Source organism: Cydia fagiglandana, chromosome 23 (genome assembly GCF_963556715.1).
Source record: "Cydia fagiglandana chromosome 23, ilCydFagi1.1, whole genome shotgun sequence".
Lineage (NCBI taxonomy): Eukaryota > Metazoa > Arthropoda > Insecta > Lepidoptera > Tortricidae > Cydia > Cydia fagiglandana.
The window spans coordinates 8,720,913-8,740,325 of record NC_085954.1 but is presented as its reverse complement, the minus strand read 5'-3'; the positions used below and the strand labels follow the sequence as shown (position 1 = coordinate 8,740,325).

Genomic DNA, 19,413 nt, shown 5'->3' with positions numbered 1-19,413 from the left:
GGTATTTTTATGTCTCACTTTTTGAAATAAGGTTGATTTGATGTCGATTACGATAATAACAACAATTTTGCAACAATTAAACAATTTTGTTAAATATAATTGTTATTTTTATTTTTATTATTATTTTTTTAACTTATAAACCATTACTCCCCTTTATTTGGCATGTTGGTTAATTTTTGGCAGCCCTAGCTTCATTATAGAAAATGTATGAAAACAACTTCAAACTGTTACCAAACTTCGTCTACTACCCCGTTTTTTAAATATATACCTAGTCTGGTGTAGTTAAGGTTCATAACATAATAGCACATTCCAAGGAGATACGACTTAACATGTGTAAGTCACAGAAAAGTAAGTATTAGCGGCAAGGCATGCCATAGGCGAAGTTTGGTAAAAATACCCAAACATCGCCTATTGCCTTTGGGGCCATTTATTACCAACTTAACCAATGAAAATCAAAGTTTTAGTGGTGTGTACTGATAGTCAGGAATACTAAAAAACGTTTTATCGCCTTAACGGATTAAAATGCGTTCAAATTTGAGAGATTTTTTGGGAAAAGTGTTAAAACCCAGGCGAAGATACGAAACTCTACGGTAGCCTTTTTACAAGCTTTTGTTTAACTTGCAATGCTACATGTACCTATAATATCCTGTTCGGGTTACATTTTACAAGCTAAATCACTTTTTTTTTTAATGACTGATACAATTTAATAATTAACATAATAGCAGCCCTGACCACCGGTAGCTTGGGCCTTGCCCCGCTGCTGGCAGCACCCTAGGTTAGGTTTTTTATAATGTGTTTATATGTATTTTTTATTGTTTTGTAAGTGTTTTTATATTTTACTTTTATATTCATATTATAAAAACCCTAGCCTACAACATTGGCTACATTCAACATAATTAATAAAATAGTGGATAATGTAGATAAAAGAGACAATACAGTTGCAGTTTTCTTTGATATGAGTAAGGCGTTTGACCATGTCTCTCATAAACTTCTATTGTACAAATGCGAGAAATATGGCATAAGAGGTTTGGCCTACTCATGGCTAGAGAGTTACTTAAGCAATCGACGTCAAACAGTAGAAATCACAGATCTGGACAATGATAATATTCAAAAACAATACAGGTCGGATACAAAAAACAACAAAGTAGGAGTACCTCAAGGAACCATCTTAGGACCCTTGTTATTCCTGTTATATATTAATGATCTGCCCACAATTACAGAACACGAGTGTACACTATTTGCAGACGACATATCCGTTGTCATATCTGATACCTCAACGCAAAATTACAACCAGGTCATTAATTAAACTATCGCTACCATAATGAAATGGCTAAATGATAACAGCTTACAAGTCAATGTCGAAAAAACCAAATATATCCAATTTATTAATCAACGGGGTAAAAAAGAAGAACTTAGTTTGACTTATAATGATCAAACTTTAACAGAATGTGATAGCACCAAGTTTCTAAGTATTATTCTAGACGACCGTTGCACATGGAGCATGCATGTTGATAAAGTCTGTACCAGCATTAATAAGTTTTCATACGTTTTATTGCGCTTATCAAGAATATCTGATAAAAACACTGTCCTTAAAGCATATCATGGATTCGTGGTATCCAATTTAAGATACGGAATATTGCTTTATGGCAATTCTCCGCATATAGATCGTACCTTTATAGCCCAAAAAAAGTGTATCAGGGCAATGTGTAACACCTCGCAGCGGACATCTTGCAAAAACTTATTTGTCGAATTAAAGTTGTTAACAATACATTCACTGTATATATATGAAGTATGTGTCTTTGTAAAATTGCACCCCGACATGTTTAAAAAAAAGGGGGAAATAACCCACTTCAATACAAGATACCCCAACAGATTAGTCCTACCAAAAACAAACACAAAAATGAAAAATAGTTGCTGTTATGCGATGTGCATTAAAATATTCAATAAGCTGCCGGAGGACATTAAAGAACTACCCCTTAATAGATTTAAAAACAAATTGTACGCCTACCTGACCCAAAAGTGTTACTACAATTTAAAAGACTTTTTAAATTGCGATAATGTTCAAACAGACTATTAAAATAGTAAGTATTATTAATTTATATAGTAAAACCTTGTATATTTTATTATTTATTTCATTAGTGATTTATTGTTTTTAACTGATTAATTTAATTGTATATTTGAAATTTCTGACATTTTTATATTCTTTTTAACCAATAAAATTTATATTTTAATTAAATTTAACGGTTATTGAAATCTTTTTATTTTATGAATGTCATTATATTTTAAAATATTATATTATAAACTTGCTAAATTATGTTAATTTATTTTGAATTCTATTTTAAATTGAAAATTGATGGTTCTCTCTTACTTTTTCCTTTTTTATCTGTTTACATGTAATCATCGTTAATATTTAAGCTAAATATGTAAATAGTAATTATAAGTCTAGAAATAACTTAGCTATTAAGGAAATAATTTGCATGACTTATTAAAGTCTGAATGTACGCTCACTCGACCATTGTAACACCACAATTGTACTACATTTAAAGCAAATAAATAAATTTCAATTTCAATTTCAATTTCAATAGCCTAAGAAAAATTATGAATAAAGAACATAATATACAAATTAAAACTCCATAGCCATCCAGCGGGGTAATGCCGTGAGTATGCAATAGGTACCATCGAGCTGATCTGATGATGGACACGAGAGGTGGCCATAGGAACTCTGTGATAAAACAACGCAACCAAATTATTTTTAGGTTTCTTAGAACTGTCTCGATGAGTATTAGTTGCCTGTTGACAGAAAAATACAGTCAGCGATAAAAGTTTGTATCTAATTTTTATTTTTCACAAAAAAGCTCTTTTTAATACACTGCGGAATAAAGTATGACTCACGCTAGACCGGGCCGGGGTCGGGCCGGAGCTTCCAGCGCTTCGTTTTCTATGGAAAGTACCACGTGATCACCGACCAGCGGTCATAGAACATGACGTGTCGGACGCCTCGGCCCGGGCACGGCCCGGTCTAGCGTGATCCTTAAAGCTTCTGAAGCCAACACAGGTGCAGGAATAAGAATATTGTCATTACTGTACCCGCGTTCATAAAATCATACTCGCATGTCGTATGGGTTAGGGTCTGAGTTATAGAAGAACACGGAAACAATAAAAAAAGTTATGCTGCATTTTTGAGAAAACCGGCCTAGATCATGTCGGGCTATGCTCAGTGTAGGGTTCCGTAGTTACCGGCCCATAACATACCTAGACATTTGGGGCGCACGAAGATATTAACGGTTTTAATTTCGAATATATGTAATTACAAAAATGTTACAAAACAATTGCGGATAAAAAAATTGGATGTTTTTTGCAAATAAATACATTCATTCATTTATTTATTTATTCATTCTTTCATTCATTCATTCATTCATTCATTCATTTGTTCATTCATTCATTCATTCATTGGTGTGAACATGTCTATTGAATAATAAAAAAAATGTTCACGATCCTACTGACTGCGCCATGTCAGGGGATATATAAACGACCATAAAGGATGACGTCACGATATCACGTTAGACCGGGCCGTGTCCGGGCCGAAGCTTTCGGCGCTTACTGTTCTAGAACTTGATAGGCGATCACGTGATGCTTTCCATATGAAACGATTCTCCGGAAGCTCCGGCCCGGACACGGCCCGGTCTAACGTGAGACATTCTTTATGACAAGTATAGCCGCGCACGTAGCTCTAATAAACCTATTTTGTGTAAAGATTGACAAATTATTCAAGTAAGATTCAAGGTAAAAGTAATAGTAGTAACAATCTTATCTTATCTTATTGTTTTCGGGGGCCCTTGCGGATACACTTCGACCCACAGAGATCTTTTGTGCAATACCCCCTAGAGAAGATCCGTCAACTACTCAAGAGCTTTTTCCACCATATCCGTGCGTCGGATGATGGAGCTCATGGGTAGCGTTTTAAAGTCCTTTGGTTCCAGATATTCTGCTCCAAAGTCCTTCAAAGTTCTTTGTCTGGCGAGGGCGTGAATAGTAGTAACAATAAGTAGTAATCATGTCAGGGTATATATTATTATAAATAACCTCTTATGAATCACGCCGGAACCACTGTCGCGGCTAACGCGAGTTGATAGATGCTCTTTGCATAAAACCCGAGACTTTTGCGACGATGTGTGCTAAAGACTGCGTTATGACAAGACAAGTACAGTCGCGCACGTAACTCTAATAAAAAAATATAAATATTATTAGATAATTATACGTAAATCGACTTAACCCCACAGAAATTTCAATAAGGCTTGTAAATAAATAACCTCTTATAATGATTTAAGGCACGAACGCCATATCATATCATTTATGACTACGCCAGTATTACTGTCGCAGTTAATAGATACTTTTTGCATAAAACCCGAGACTTTTGCGACGACGTGTGCTAAAGACTGCGTTATGACAAGACAAGTACAGTCGCGCACGTAACTCTAATAAACACATTTTATTAAAAAAAAAAAAAAATTTATTCAAGTAAGATTCATGGTAGAAGCAGTAGTAACAATAAAATATCGTATTACCTATGCCGGAAATAAAATGGTTTCACATAATAACCTAGTTCATGTTAGATTTTATCAACTTCCTTACACCCTGGCGGATGCCGTCTCTGCGTGTTCCGTGATGGGAAAGACATACAAAGTATATCTACAACTTTCTATCCTTTTATTGGCTATGTGCGAAGTACATGGTGGGGGAAGGTAAAGCGATCGCAGCGCATATGTGGTGAAAATTGGAACTAACATCGGATAGCGTCTCTAAAGCCGACCACTGACTAACAGGCCACCGGACGGTATCGGCCTGTCAGTTGTTCGGAGCTGTCAAAATTTTGTTCTAACTGACAGGCCGATACTGTCCGCCGGACTGTTAATCAGTGGGCCCCTTAACATTTCATACAAATTATATGGCTCGAAATGGAACTTTAATTTACGATTACTCCTGAGATATTCATTTAAATTGTATGGTGTAAGGGACCATTGTAATCAGTATGAAATGCTTAATATAACTAACGTATTTAATTTTATAATTATTAATACTGTATCCGTGTAAATAGCTTTGCAAAAACCACATACTATGAAATCTTATTGTAGAAGATAAGAATGGGTATAGTAAGTTATCGTTAAAAGATAGACATACACCGTCGCAGACTTTATGTAGACCGATAAAAGAGAGATAATCCCTCCATACATTGTGTTGTTATAACTCCAACGGATTAAGCAGCGTTTTCGATTATAGCTCCTAGACAGCATGATTTTTTCCGACATCGTCATATTTCAACCAATTTATACAAAACCTTAACAAGTTATATACCTACGTGAACCTTCCTCACGAATCCGTCTATTGATAGATGAAAATCGTGTGAAAATCCGTTCAGTAGTTTTGGAGTTTGGAGTAGTTTTCTAAGATGTAGTGAATTGATGTTTTCCGCTAGCGGACGCTAGGTTGCGTGACAGTCGTGCACTTAGCGAATACGCTCGCTAACATTTTTCTGCTCACCAGTACACAATAAACTGTGTAAAAGACATAATGAGATGTAACTCCAAGCAGCCTTGTCACTGTAAGAGCGAACACGGGAACACATTTACACACCCATTATGTTAATTATTACTTTAAAGAGTTTACAGTGAAGTTATATAAATGCTTTATTACCTTGTTCAAGAAGCCTAGAATTGTATGACTTATTTTATAAATGGATCAACATGTTTTGGGGGCCACTCCTTAAAACCGTGGTTTTAGAAATAGAATAAAATATAATAAATATTATGGGACATTAAGCTTCATCTACAAGGCTTGCGTTTTATACAACAATGTACAATATACACGGTGACCAAAAAAATAAGTGCATTCTCGTTGCTAGGGAGGTTTTGGGATTGCACTAAACAACTATGGAACCAACCCCGAAATCGCGATAAAACATCGCTTCTTCCTTCCCTTCTACCTTCCCATAGAAAATTGACGCTATCAAATTAACGTTATGAGTGACATTCCATTTCCAACTGCAGCTGCAATATTGTTCATTTTACTATGGAAATTGACAGTGACAGCGACGCGTTTCCATAGTAAAATGAACAGTATTGCAGCTGCAGTTGGAAATGGAATGTCACTTTATAACAGCCAACAAGTATTTGTTGTTATAGCGGCAACAGAAATACATCATCTGTGAAAATTTCAACTGTCTATCACGGTTCATGAGATACAGCCTGGTGACCAACAGACACAGACAGACGGACAGTGGAGTCTTAGTAATAGGCTCCTGTTTCTACCCTTTTGGGTACGGAACACTAAAAAGCACTTGCAAACCACCTATTTTAATATGAAAATTTCTATCTCAAGTACTTACGCATGGCGGCCGGGAAACAATGCGTTCTCGACGCTTGTACGTTTTCAATGCATTTAAATGACTACTTTCCGGTTCATGCATATTCAACTGTTATGATTATAGCTCACACGTTTTTTTGCTAGATTTATTTGTGTTGAATAAGTATGCCAATAAAATCCAATTTTAAAAACACGATGTACCTTTTGTTTGATCGGACTATACATATTTATAAAAATCTGACCCTCTACAGGCGTGGCTCAATCCGCGATTTCGTCGCTTTGTAACAAGTAGCTACAAGTACATCCATCCCACACCAATTTTGGTGGCTAGCCATAAGCTGCGCGTGGCGCTGTCGTCACCTAGCGGTCATATATGTCCTAATCGTAACAGACGCGTTTTGTTAGAGAGTGAATCTACTGTACCTAGTACTATTATTTATTATGTGCCCTCAAGCATGACTACCGTTCTCGCGCGGTTCGCTGCCTCTCTGTCGACCGAATATACAAGAGTAATAGATAGACAGAAACCGAAAGTTTGATTTTCGTGTTTCGCGGTAGGCCCTCTGTTTGTGCTAGTAGCGCCCTCTAGTCAGAGTTTTGCGTAATATTCCCTATTGACTTCAATGTGACTTCAATTAAGAAGCGCACACTTCAATATTTATTTTTAAAAGCTCAATCGGAATAGTTTTCTCAATGGAGCTGATCAAAGACCAATAATGTGTTGATTTGATACAAAACGTATAGCCTCTGTTCCGATACCGCTACAATTGTATTTGTATTAGGTTGAGAACTATGACTTTGTTTTAATATTTGAAGATTTTCAGGTACTTAATAAAATTACTAGGTACCTATTCTGATCGTTTTTAAATACCTAGTTAGTATAGAAAACTAGCTTATGATGGACGTGCCACCAGTAAGAGTGCCATCATAAATCCTGTAAATAAGTATTACCATGGGTACAGTCAGCAGAAGAAGTTAAGCGGGCGAGGTGTTCAAAATGATCTTGACGCGACTTTATTGTTAAGAGAATAAGAGCGTGTCAAGGTAATTTAGAACACCTCGTCCGCTTAGCAACTTCTGCTGCTGACTGTACCTCCCATGTACAACCACAGAATAAAGAATAGTACTATGTATAGAAGACTCACTCTCTAACAAAACGAGTCTGTAACGATCAGCACAGATATGGCCGCTAGGTGGCGACACCACACGCGCGGCTTTGGCTTTCCCCAAAATTGGGGTGGAACGGATGTACTTTTAGCTACCTGTAGCAAAGCGACGAAATCGCGGAGTGAGCCACGCCTGGTACAACTTATTATTAATTATATGGAGTTAGCACTCTATAAGCTTACTTATTAATGTTATTGATGATGATATAAATAAGTACGATTAGCATTACAGATAAACTGGATAAAGCGACTGGTAAATATCATTTGATATTTACCAGTCGCTTTTCGGTGAAGGAAAACATCGTGAGGAAACCTGCATACATCTGCGAAGAAATTCAAAGGTGTATGTGAAGTCCCCAATCCGCATTGGGCTAGCGTGGGGACTATAGCCCAAGCCCTCTCGCGCTCGTGAGGAGGCCTGTGCCCAGCAGTGGGACGTATATAGGCTGAGATGATGATGATGGAGCATTACAGATGTTCAGTTCAGGCAATTTTCTCGGAAACGTTCGTATTTGTCATGCTACTTCAGTCAACGTCAGTACTTTTTGTACCGAGACTGGCTGAAATAGCAAGACACGTTCGTACGTTTCCGTGAAAATACGAAGGAAAACAACTATGCACTACGCCTATAGTTCGTTTTTTTAGCATTAGTAAACAATCTTGATGTGTCTTTTAATTGAAAAACACATTTTAAAAATAAGTTACGGCAAATATGTAATAATTATGAATCTAATACAATCATTTATATTCTTCTGCTTTAATTTGTAATAGTTACTGATTTTTAAAAAGCATCTTTCAATTAAAAGACATGTCAAGATCGCTTATCTTCTTTCAAGTTCTTTCTAATGCTAAAAAAAACGAACTATAGTCGCGCTAACGAAAACAGATGCTCAGACATTCTCCGCCCCGTCACGTTCGTCGCGGTAAACTTTGATTTCCCCTGATGGTGTACAATGAGCCAATCGCACACAATGAACTGACACCACGTAAGCTACACCTAGTTAAGGTGCAGTTAACTGCCGTGCAATAATTAAACAGAACCAAATAATGACCAATTTCCTTTTAAACTTGATGACGCGTGTTGCGGATGACATATGTGAAAGTATACATTTTATTTTGACGAAATCTGAGGTGGATGAGCTATCTTTATGGTGACGAAGCCTGCGCTGTGGATTAAAAATATTTGTTCCTGACTTAATTATAAATAAATAAAAACTAAAAGATACAAAGTATTAAACAGAAAGTGCAAAAAAAAGTGAGTTTCCAGAAAAAAAGCAAAAAACCATGTCTGGTTTTTTTTCGTGTTCTCTATGATTATTTACAAATACTTGATTGTCAAAATATATTTAGTATGGAATACGTACATGAAATACGAAGACGCAAACAATTTTTATTTTAACAGTTATTATATAAATTATTGCTATTTATTCAATATGTTACAATTTTAATTATTGCAAACTAAAGTACAGTAGTATTCATAACTATTTCACAGTCTATAAAGTGGTGATACTAGTGCTCGACATGCTAAAGCCCAATAGATGACACCCTGTTGTCACCTCTATTGACAATAACTTGAGTTTCAAGATGACATGTACCGGGACCGAATCACTTCACTTACCACACTCACTTAGTCTAAGAATTTATCTCTTAATAGTAAGATTTAACATGAATACTTGCAAAGATTTAGTATTTCAATTTGAATAATTGTTATTGCATTTTACTAAGCGAGTAAAGTTCAAGACGTGATTCAATTCCCACTTTCGCAGCTTTATACCCACTTTATACCTAGGTACTTTTACTTTACGTGACAGAGAGAACCGCCTACTCATTATCTCAAATTAAACTCGCGACAGGTGTCACGTGACCGTAAGATTCGTTAGGGCGCGTGTACACGGTGCTGCCTCCGCGCCGACACCACACTGCCGCCGCACGGGCTCGTGTACACGGTACCGCCTTCGCGCCGACACCGCACCGCCGCCGCACCTTCGCGCTATATCCATGCGCCATTATAGCCATGCGCGTTTAAGGGTCTGCCATCTTGTGGCCAGAATCGGAAACATATACATGTACATTGAGAAAGCAAATCTACCGTTCTCGTATAGTTCGTTTTTTTTAGCATTATTAGAAAGAACTCCGCAGAAGCAAGCGTGCAGTTTTTATCAGGCTCGTTAATTGTTAACAATTATTGAATTATCTAATGTAGCATGGTCACAAAGTGAGTTTCTGCGGAGTTCTTTCTAATGCAAAAAAAACGGACTATAGGTTTTCTTGTGCATAGTAGGTGCCATCTTGTGGGCTAAATCGGAAGCATTAACTTCTCAACACCACGCGTCAAAAATCTGACGGCTCGTGTGCTGCCACACACGTCGTCACGCACGCGCAAGCTGGTGTGCACAGGCCTTTAACGGGTTAACCTCGGGCAAAGACATATGTAACTTCGTATAAGATGAATAAAGTCTAAGAAAAAAACGTGCCTCGGAAATCAAGAAAAAATCATTCTCGGATAGATGGCGCACACACCTTTAGCCTATGCTCGGCTAGATGGCGTGACACCGTTTCATATTTAACAATTTTAACACATAGATATCAGTGAATGAACATGGGTCAAAATGATATAAAAATAATAAATTCATTTTTTTGATATTTTATACGTGTTTATTTTGAGTTCTAGTCCTGTGTCGATAGATGGCAGTAAATTTACAGTGACTACAACATTTACTATGACAGGACCCCTCTATACTATCTATTATTTTTGCCTCGGGCTAGTGGGATAGTGCAAGTGGGCCTTAGAATACTTTTACATAGTTGCCAACTGTGCGCTTCTCCGGAATCTTTCTGCCTCGCACAGCTAAACTTTTTTTTGATATAGGAGGCACACGAGCAGACGAATCGCATGATGATAAGCGATTACCGCTGCCCGTGGACACCTGCAAGACATAGAGTTTGTAACTGCGTTGCCGGTCTTTGAGATGGGAGTACGTACTTCTCTTGAACACTCCATTCCACAGCTTTTAACACATTCAGGGCCAAGAACCCGATTGTTTGGTACACTGTTCGTAGCGACTACGCGCTACATACGGCAAAGACGTGGTACGCGCTACGAGCGTAACTCGTAGCATTACTTAGTGGCAATGAATGTATTAACTTTTATTTCATTTTAAACAATATTTTTATACATTTATTTCATTTTTAAATGATTTTTGCATTTGTATAGTAAGTTTTGAATTGTAGATTGTAAGATTTGATTTGGTTTGATTTTGTTTGATATTTTACATGTACTATTTGCTTCGGGTTGTGATGTGGGACGTTGAATGAAACGACTTGCTTGGAGTATCGATCTATAATGTCTTAAATAACTTAATGTAAAAGCTTATATAGGGCTAACCTAAGGGAGTGTGAGTGTACGCGTAGCGCACCCACTACACCTCCATTCCTTGGGAAAAAAAAATAGATTACCGTATATAATATAATAAATTCAATAATCTTGTAACAGGCTATATTGGTGTCTTGGTTTTTAAGAGCTATGGACTATCAGTGGTACTCAGGGTTCGTGGGTCTGACGCTCTATTGTCACACTACACGTCTGTGATATTCCTAAAAATCTATTTATTAACTAGAATTAATTTTAAACAGGGAGAATGAGAAGTAATGGGCGCCAGCACGCTGTAGAGCGTACAAAATAGGTAAAAATAAGATGAGGAAAAAAAACTATTGTTCAAGCTCGAGACAATTAAATATAATATCAATATTTTACACAAAACAGTAGTACAGTAAGGCAGTACAGAAAATAACCTTATGCTATTATTATACTAAGAACACTATGCTATCGGACTGGTTACGCAGTCTCAGTTAAAGTTTATTATGTCTATACACTAATTATGCACTGAGCACTTGAAGTTCATTAAGAGGCCACTATTGCGTGAAGCTAATTAAAGTCTATTGATTAGTAGCACACCTAAATCATGTGTCACGCCAGAGGCGCATAGGTGGCAGCCAAAAGCCGCGGTGACACGTGCTGAAACCGTCAGCCACGTGTCCAAGTGACCGCCTATCTACCACGCCAACGTCGCGATGCGCAACAGGAGTCACGAGCTCGAGAGAGCCAATAACAAATTAGATCTGACCACACCTGAGTCACGTGTCCGTAGCAGAAGCCGGTGAAGCCGTGGCTACGCACTGCCCCAGAGGCGCGCAGGGGAACAGCCAAGAGTCGCGGTGACACGCGGTGATACCGTCAGCCACGTGTCCAGGTGGCTGCCTGCCCGCTTCGCCAACGTCGCGCTGAGCAGCACGAAGCTCCAGCCCAAGGCCCTCAGCAACGCCCAGCGCCGACACGTGCCCGAAGAAAAAGCCCAGGGTAGGGACCGGCATTAAAGCTAAAGGGAAAAAAAACCACATATTGAAACCCAATATAAAAAAAAAAGGATTGATTCTCCACTGAAATTAACTGGACAATTACTAAACTAACACACCGTTCTGGCATTTACAGGAAAACGTACAAATTGGCCATGCGGTCATCCGACACACATGGGCAAGGACGAAAAAAAAAGGTTACATTTCCTACAATAAAATCGCAAATGCTTACCCGGATCTCAAGTGAAGCGATTGATGCTACACTGCTGACATTTATAAAAAATATTTCTTTAGGAATTATCCTACAGGAATTCAATGTAGGACGCCATATTGCTCTGTTTGCTGTAACAAGGAAATGTAAAATCAGTAAAGACGAACGTTATAAAAAAACCGGGCTATATTTCTATAAAGATTTGCGCTGTGGCTTACCTCGCTACAAAAAGTGAAGATGTATTTCCATATTTTACAGGGATGGCTCCCGTACAAAGCGACCAGAGAATATCTGCACCAACTTCCTCACATGGCTGCGGAAATCTCAGTGACTTGATCTCGTTCGACAATCCATTTCCTCTCTTGTTATTTTTTTCTTATCTATGAACCCACGCGCAGAGCCAAGGAATTTTGCCAGGCATTGCAAACGATGTCCCAAACAATATTTGAAAATTATAATATTAAAAGACCAACGATACCGAGTACTAATATTTTTGAGGAACCAAACCTAAATATTTCAACCATTAAAGAAAATATTGAATACTAAATAAGAACCATAATGTTTTCTAGACCGACAGCTCGCGACTAAGGGTTCAAGTGTCTCCTTGTGCGGATAGATGGCGCTGAAAACAATCTCGTTCGGCCTGTTTTATTACAATGTCGCTGTGAGTATGGAACTAAAAAAAAGAAATTGCTTTAGTTACGTTTGAAACGTAACAATCTATTTTTTTTTATTTAACCTGTATCATTTATGGTTCAAAAATACATATTTGTAATATTATATGATAAAAAAATTTAAATAAGACATTAAGATAAGTTACACAAACAAAAAGTTCTTAATTTTGCATTCCTCAATATAAACTTTTTATTTTTTTTAGATAGGTACCTACTTATGTAAAATCAATAAAAGAAATATCTTATGTTTATGTAAGCTACTCTAGAATAGCTATCTAGCGTAAACATGATGATTACATATTAAGCATGAATAAGTACTTAATTTTATAATATAATCACTTAATTACAATTCGTGCTTTGATGACGAAACGAAACTTTTACATAACATTTATGTGTCTCTAATCTCTAAGATAATAATATTTAACAAATTAATTTTAAATTCACACAAAAGAAATTCCATAATACTTATAAGAAAACATTTTTATAAGAAGTAAAAGTTCGAAAACCAATAATTAAAAAAATAGAAAGAATATACAATTAAAAAAAAATGTCCATGTTTATTATTTTACGTACGTAGTTTTTTTTTCATTAATTTATCTTGTCATATCATGGTGCTTGCAAGCCTTTATTTTTAAATTCATCACATTTAGGTATACCTACTCATATTCACTAGTTTAACACGTCAGTGCTTCCATCATTTACATATTTTTACTAAATTATTTCAAAAAGTGTGCATCTAAAGCGTGCATCTCTATCACTGCAAGGATACACAACGCATTCATTTGTGGTCGGCCGACCTTACAATAATATATTTATTTATTTACTCAGGATACAAGGAAATTTTTATTTTAAGCGCGCACACATACTTTTTTTCCTCATACAGGCAGTTCTTTTAACACATATCCTTACATCATAACCTTCCATGTGTCCAAGGAGTCTCCACGATTGATACTCGATCGAATCATGGTCAGACTTCCAAGGATTCCGTGCCTGCCTTGTATCCTGGCGTACCCTTGCTAACCTAACCGCTCAAGGCCGCCTCTCGGGCCACCGAAGATGCGATAGGTATATATGTATATATTTATTTCTATTAATTTTCTTCCATATTTCACTCTCACAAAAGAACACATTCAAAAATCAACCACATAACACAACACCATGAAAACTTCCACATATCGTCGCTGTGCGTGCAAAAGTCGCCATGTGTGTTTAACCTACTTTACAGGAGACACAAAAAACTGTTTATTTCGATAACTATTGAACATATTCAAATCATAATTTTTATGATAAAAGTATTGTCACTTTAACATATATTACGGAATTACCTGAAATGATATTTTAGTTTCAACAGTGTGAAAAAAATATTTTTTTATAAATATGTTACATAGCGATTTTTGTTTTAGTCGTAAAAACCGCTAAGTGTCTTAACCTGTTCATGGGTAGATTTGAATAAAATGATGGGGGTGTTCAATAAAACAGAAAAAATAAACTTTTAAGTTGATATAATGGAAATTTAATTATGATTGAATAGTCTACGTACTTTTTTATTATAACTAGATATTACTACATATTAATATTTCCTTATTTGTAGGCAACACAAGTTTCACTGCGGTATTTGCGTGGCTTGTAAATTGAAATTTAGTTGTCTTCTAATATTTCTTTAAACTTCTTTCTCCCAACAGCATACGAAAAAATAATTCAAACAACTCTTTTACATATATTCTGGTACTTATTATTTTCCTTTGAAAAGACATGAATAATTAATAATGTATTTGTCTGATGTTTCCTGCTTTTTTTTTCATTTATTATCTAAGTTTCTGTTACAATATTAAACACGACACGATATTGCCTAGCTGAGTTGAAAATAAACCATTTGTATTTAAGATATTGACCCTGCCTGTGAAGGCGATAGCCCTGGGTTCGAATCGGGTCCATATTGGGTCGCATAATAATTGATTGTCCTAATGTAATGTTACGCATAAAACTCATTTCGCATTATTGTTATTGTGCTGGAAATATTAACATTTCTGAAAAATTATAACACAAACCTAACCTAACCTACCCTATTCTACACAACCTATGCAAAATATTTTCGAAAATACTTTCTGTTTCAGCTGGAGAAAAAATATGCGAAAAGAGATTTATGCGTAACATTACATTATGACATTCAATTATTATGCGATGAGATAGGACCCCGTTCGAATCCCAGTAAGGGCATTTATTTGTGTGATGACACAAATATTTGTTTCTGAGTCATGGCTTGGTCATGGTTGTTTTCTATGTATGTAAATATTTATATATTATATATATCGTTGTATTATATAATATTTATGTATACAACACAAGCCTTCTCGAGCTTACTGTTGGACTTAGTCAATCTGTGTAAGAATGTCCTATAATATAACATGAATTTTTTTTTCTTTAAGTAATGCATAAATGCACTACATGTTCATGTTATAAAGTACATTGCGCTAACTTTATCAGAGATAAATCAAAATTACATAATTTTTTGATCCAAAAGCATCGGTAAACCAGAATGGTTTGTCTCGATACTCCATTCCGCAGTATTTAAATAAGTAAATATACAATAGGCAAAACATATTTCTATTTTTTATGTAATTTTTCATTCACTTGTTACCTTTAAAACTGCCAACAATTTGTAACAAAAACTCACAAAACTCAATTATTTGTACACACACGTAATAACATACGGTAGACTGGATACTGGATTGTTATAAGAAAATTCCGCCATGTGTCGTAACAGGCACGGTCTGGAAACACAGCATCGACTCCAACTTGTACAAAAATTATCGCTATGTGCGAGTAACTACATATCGGGCGCAAGCGCATCTAATCATTTTTCAATAAACTTGTAGAAAATATCGCTATGTGTCAAGAATGACATAGCGAGCGCACGTCTGTAATTGCTGTTGAAATAAGCTAATGTAGTTATGTGATTTATTCCAGTTAGCGATTATAGGAAGAGCATTCATTGTATGGGCATCACATACCTACATTTGTTAAATCCTTAAATAGTGAAATAAGCTCAACGCTGTTTTTGGAGCATATGCGTATGGAAATAAGGTTCAAAATGGCATTAAAACCTAAAAATCGTCAAAAATCACATAGCGACTTTTGTAGGCACAGCGACGATATAAGAATTTCAACAACTCTTAGTTGATCAGGCTAATCGTTATTTGAAAAACTTATCTGTTTCAGTTTACTCAAACACTACTAACGCACTCTAATACCAAACAAATCCATCTTCCAAATGAACCACCCTAAAACCAAACTTACGAATTATTTCACTTTCTAACTACGCAACCATTACACAACAATATTACATATAAACACACCGTTACAAACATTGTTACGAACCTTAAAATTCATCCCCTAAAATCCAACATTAAATCTTTACTTAAACGTACCAAATCCCAACTAACTCAATACAATTTCGTCTCTTACAGTACATACCATTCTAGATTTAAAAAAGTCATAGCCATAATTATACGTCTATACTCAAAGCTAGTTGTTTTCCTTTAACGCCCAACCTCACACCTCAACCTCCTGGCAGGGTCGCCATGTGATGTGGGACGTTGAATGAAATGACTTGCTTGGAGTATCGATCTATAATGTCTTAAATAACGTAATGTAAAAGCTTATATAGGGCTAACCTAAGGGAGTGTGAGTGTACGCGTAGCGCACCCACTACAGGGTTGGTATGGTGAAAAATTTTGTGTTTCACTCGGAGGCAAATTTTGTTTAACCCTCGTGCTTTGAAACCCTCGCAACGCTCAAGATTCCATTTTTCGAACCGCTCGTGGTTCAATTTTGGAATCTTTCGCTTACTCTGGTATCAATGTTAGCACGAGCGGTTAAAAAACAACTTTGCCCTTGTAAAACAAATAACTATAATGCCCTACATCAATTTTTAAACAATTTAATTGAACTAAACAGGCTGTTCTATCTGTGACATTCGCTATCCAATATGTTACTAAGTACTCCCAGCGTAATTACGCCACGAACAATTAATTCTCTCGCAGAAGATAATTAATGGGAGAGATTCGTTTTCAAACGAATCCAAATCAAGTCGTACACTTTGTAACAAGACTAACAAGTATGTATGTTGTACAGTCAGCAATAAAAGCGTATTATATATAGGGCCCGATTCGGATTATGAAATAGACATCTATTAGACATCTTTTAGACATCACCAAGATACGATAACGATATGTTTAAGATCTAAATCTAACCTGTCAAATTTGACATTTGCGTGATTCTGGAGATACTCTTGAACGATTTCCACAGGATATGACTTAGAGATCTAATTCACATCTAATAGATATCTTACTCTATCTAACGTAAAAGTGACATTGGTTGCCCGAATTGCGCTGCAAAAGAAAACTAGTTGATATCTAAACTATAACGTATCTAGAATGGATATAGTACGTGTCGTCTCTTGTGAATATCTTGAAGTTTGAATACGGCAGTTTGACTGTGCGTCAAAAGTATATACAGGGTAATTCAGGAGACGTGAACAGGACTAACACTTCGCATTTCGTAAATTATAAGCTACTGCTTCGTATCAGTATTAGTGAGGACAACGCTAATTTTCTAGTCGTGTTGAAACAAAAAGATATTAATTTATTGAAATTTAGTTTCTTCCAGGGTACATTTACCTTTGCTCTCTATCTATTAAGCCATTAAAATGGCCTTTCCATTGCCGTAGACTAACAATAGCTTACAGTCAAGGAATTTAAATTCCGACCCATTTCGTACTTTTTCACAGTGACAATCAATATGAAAGCCGCTAGAGACCTCATACGGTTGTCACTGTGACAAAGTACGAAATGGGTCGGAATTTAAATTCCTTGACTGTACCAATCCTTTTATTAACTTCTAACAGTTCTAACTTCAAAGAATGTCCACAAACTCAATTATAGTGTTGGAGTTGAGCCAGTTGTTAGGTTAGGACCGATCCCTGCCCTTAAAACTAAGTCTGTATAGTTTCAAAAAGCCCATGTGAAAAACTACTTTATTACAATGGGGAAATAGTTGAAAATTTAACGGTTAGAAACATAGTTCAAGGACGTTTAAGTTTGCCATTGTACGGTATCCTTTGGCTACTGAGGCGTGAATGTTAATTTGTACTGGATCACTGAAATATCTAGTTTGATGCTTATAATCACAGGTTAAATAGTTTTTCACCACACCAGCTCGGAAAGGCTTACTTTGCAATTCAAAAACTGAAAAGAAAGTTGAATTTTATCCACATGTGAGGCAAAGTAATTTTGAGTTGTTTGCTCATGTTGGCTGATAGAATGGACTTTTAAATTATGGTTTTGGATGATAAATATTTGATAACATTCATTTGGATTTGATTTGATTTCGTTTGATGTTTTACAGTTGGTATTTTCCTTGCGTTGGTGTCGTGAAAATTTTTGTGTTTCACTCGGTGGCAAAATTATGTTTAACCCTCGTGCCTTGAAACCCTAGCAACGCTCAAGATTCCACTTCTCAAACCAGTCGCTATGCTCGTGGTTCAATTTTGGAATCCTTCGCTTGCTCGGGTATCAATATTAGCACGAGCGGTTAAACAACAACTTTGGCCCCTTGTAAAACAAATAACTATTTCTGTCTTTCGTGCGAAAAGCGTCAACTTTCGGCACGCTGCGCTAAATGAAGATTCCGCTTTCCGGCTCCGTCGAAGCCCTAGACTAGAGGTATGTAGTGTAGGTTCCTAAAGTAATATACTTATTCCAACCCCAAATAAATACAGGTAGGGGCAAGTTCAATGAACTAACGGATATATATTCAACATAAATATATTCTTAAATTGCTTCCCAACTCTTTACTTTCCATACAGAACGGTATCTGCTATCGACATGGGTGTTAAGTATACGTCTACGGTTTACAAAGTTAATTCTGCCGGCGGCCAAACTTAGAACTAACGACGCCAAGTACAAGTTGTCAAAAAGATATCGATGATAGCGACACTTTTAACGGAATAGATAAGTTTGTAATAGTTATCGTTTTTTACGATGTTTGGGACCGGGGAAAATCTTATGCATATCTAATACCTACGTGAACTATATTTGAGAGATTGATTAAAATGGCAAGAAATATATTAAAATGGAGATAAAGTGATTACATTAGTGATACACTAAGTACTACCAGGCGTGGCTCAATCCGCGATTTCGTCGCTTTGCTACAGGTAGCTAAAAATACATCCGTTCCACCCCATTTTTTTGGGCCACGTAGCCGCCTAGCGGCCATATCTGTCCTGATCGTAACAGACGCGTTTTGTTGGAGTGAATCTTCTGTACCTAGTACTATTATTTATTCTGTGGTAGTACTAGAGATGTAGTGCATAATTGAAGGGATGTTTACAAAAACAACATAACTGACTACACTGGTCGACACCTGAAACGATTAACAATGTTCTTAAAAAAGTGTCAACCGCTCTAAGCAGTTATGTTGTTTTTGTAAACATCCCTTCAATTATTTTCCATCGTACTTTCACGGAAATCTACGAACGTGTCTTGCTCAGTCTGTCTCGGTATAAAAAGTACTGACGGTGACTGAAGTCAAAAAGAAGAGATAGTATAGAGGGGTCCAGTTATTGTGAATTTTGTAGTCACAGTAAATT

At 36.4% G+C, this 19,413-nt stretch overlaps 1 long non-coding RNA gene across 1 annotated transcript in view; it reads right to left on the bottom strand.

Moving 5' to 3' along the window:
- LOC134675967 (uncharacterized) overlaps positions 1-18,391 on the bottom strand; it is a 60,738-nt gene extending 42,347 nt beyond the window's left edge. The window contains exon 1 of the long non-coding RNA XR_010099838.1: positions 18,256-18,391. This is a non-coding gene — a long non-coding RNA (uncharacterized LOC134675967). The remainder of the gene's footprint in view (positions 1-18,255) is intronic.
- Positions 18,392-19,413: the final 1,022 nt, after the last annotated feature.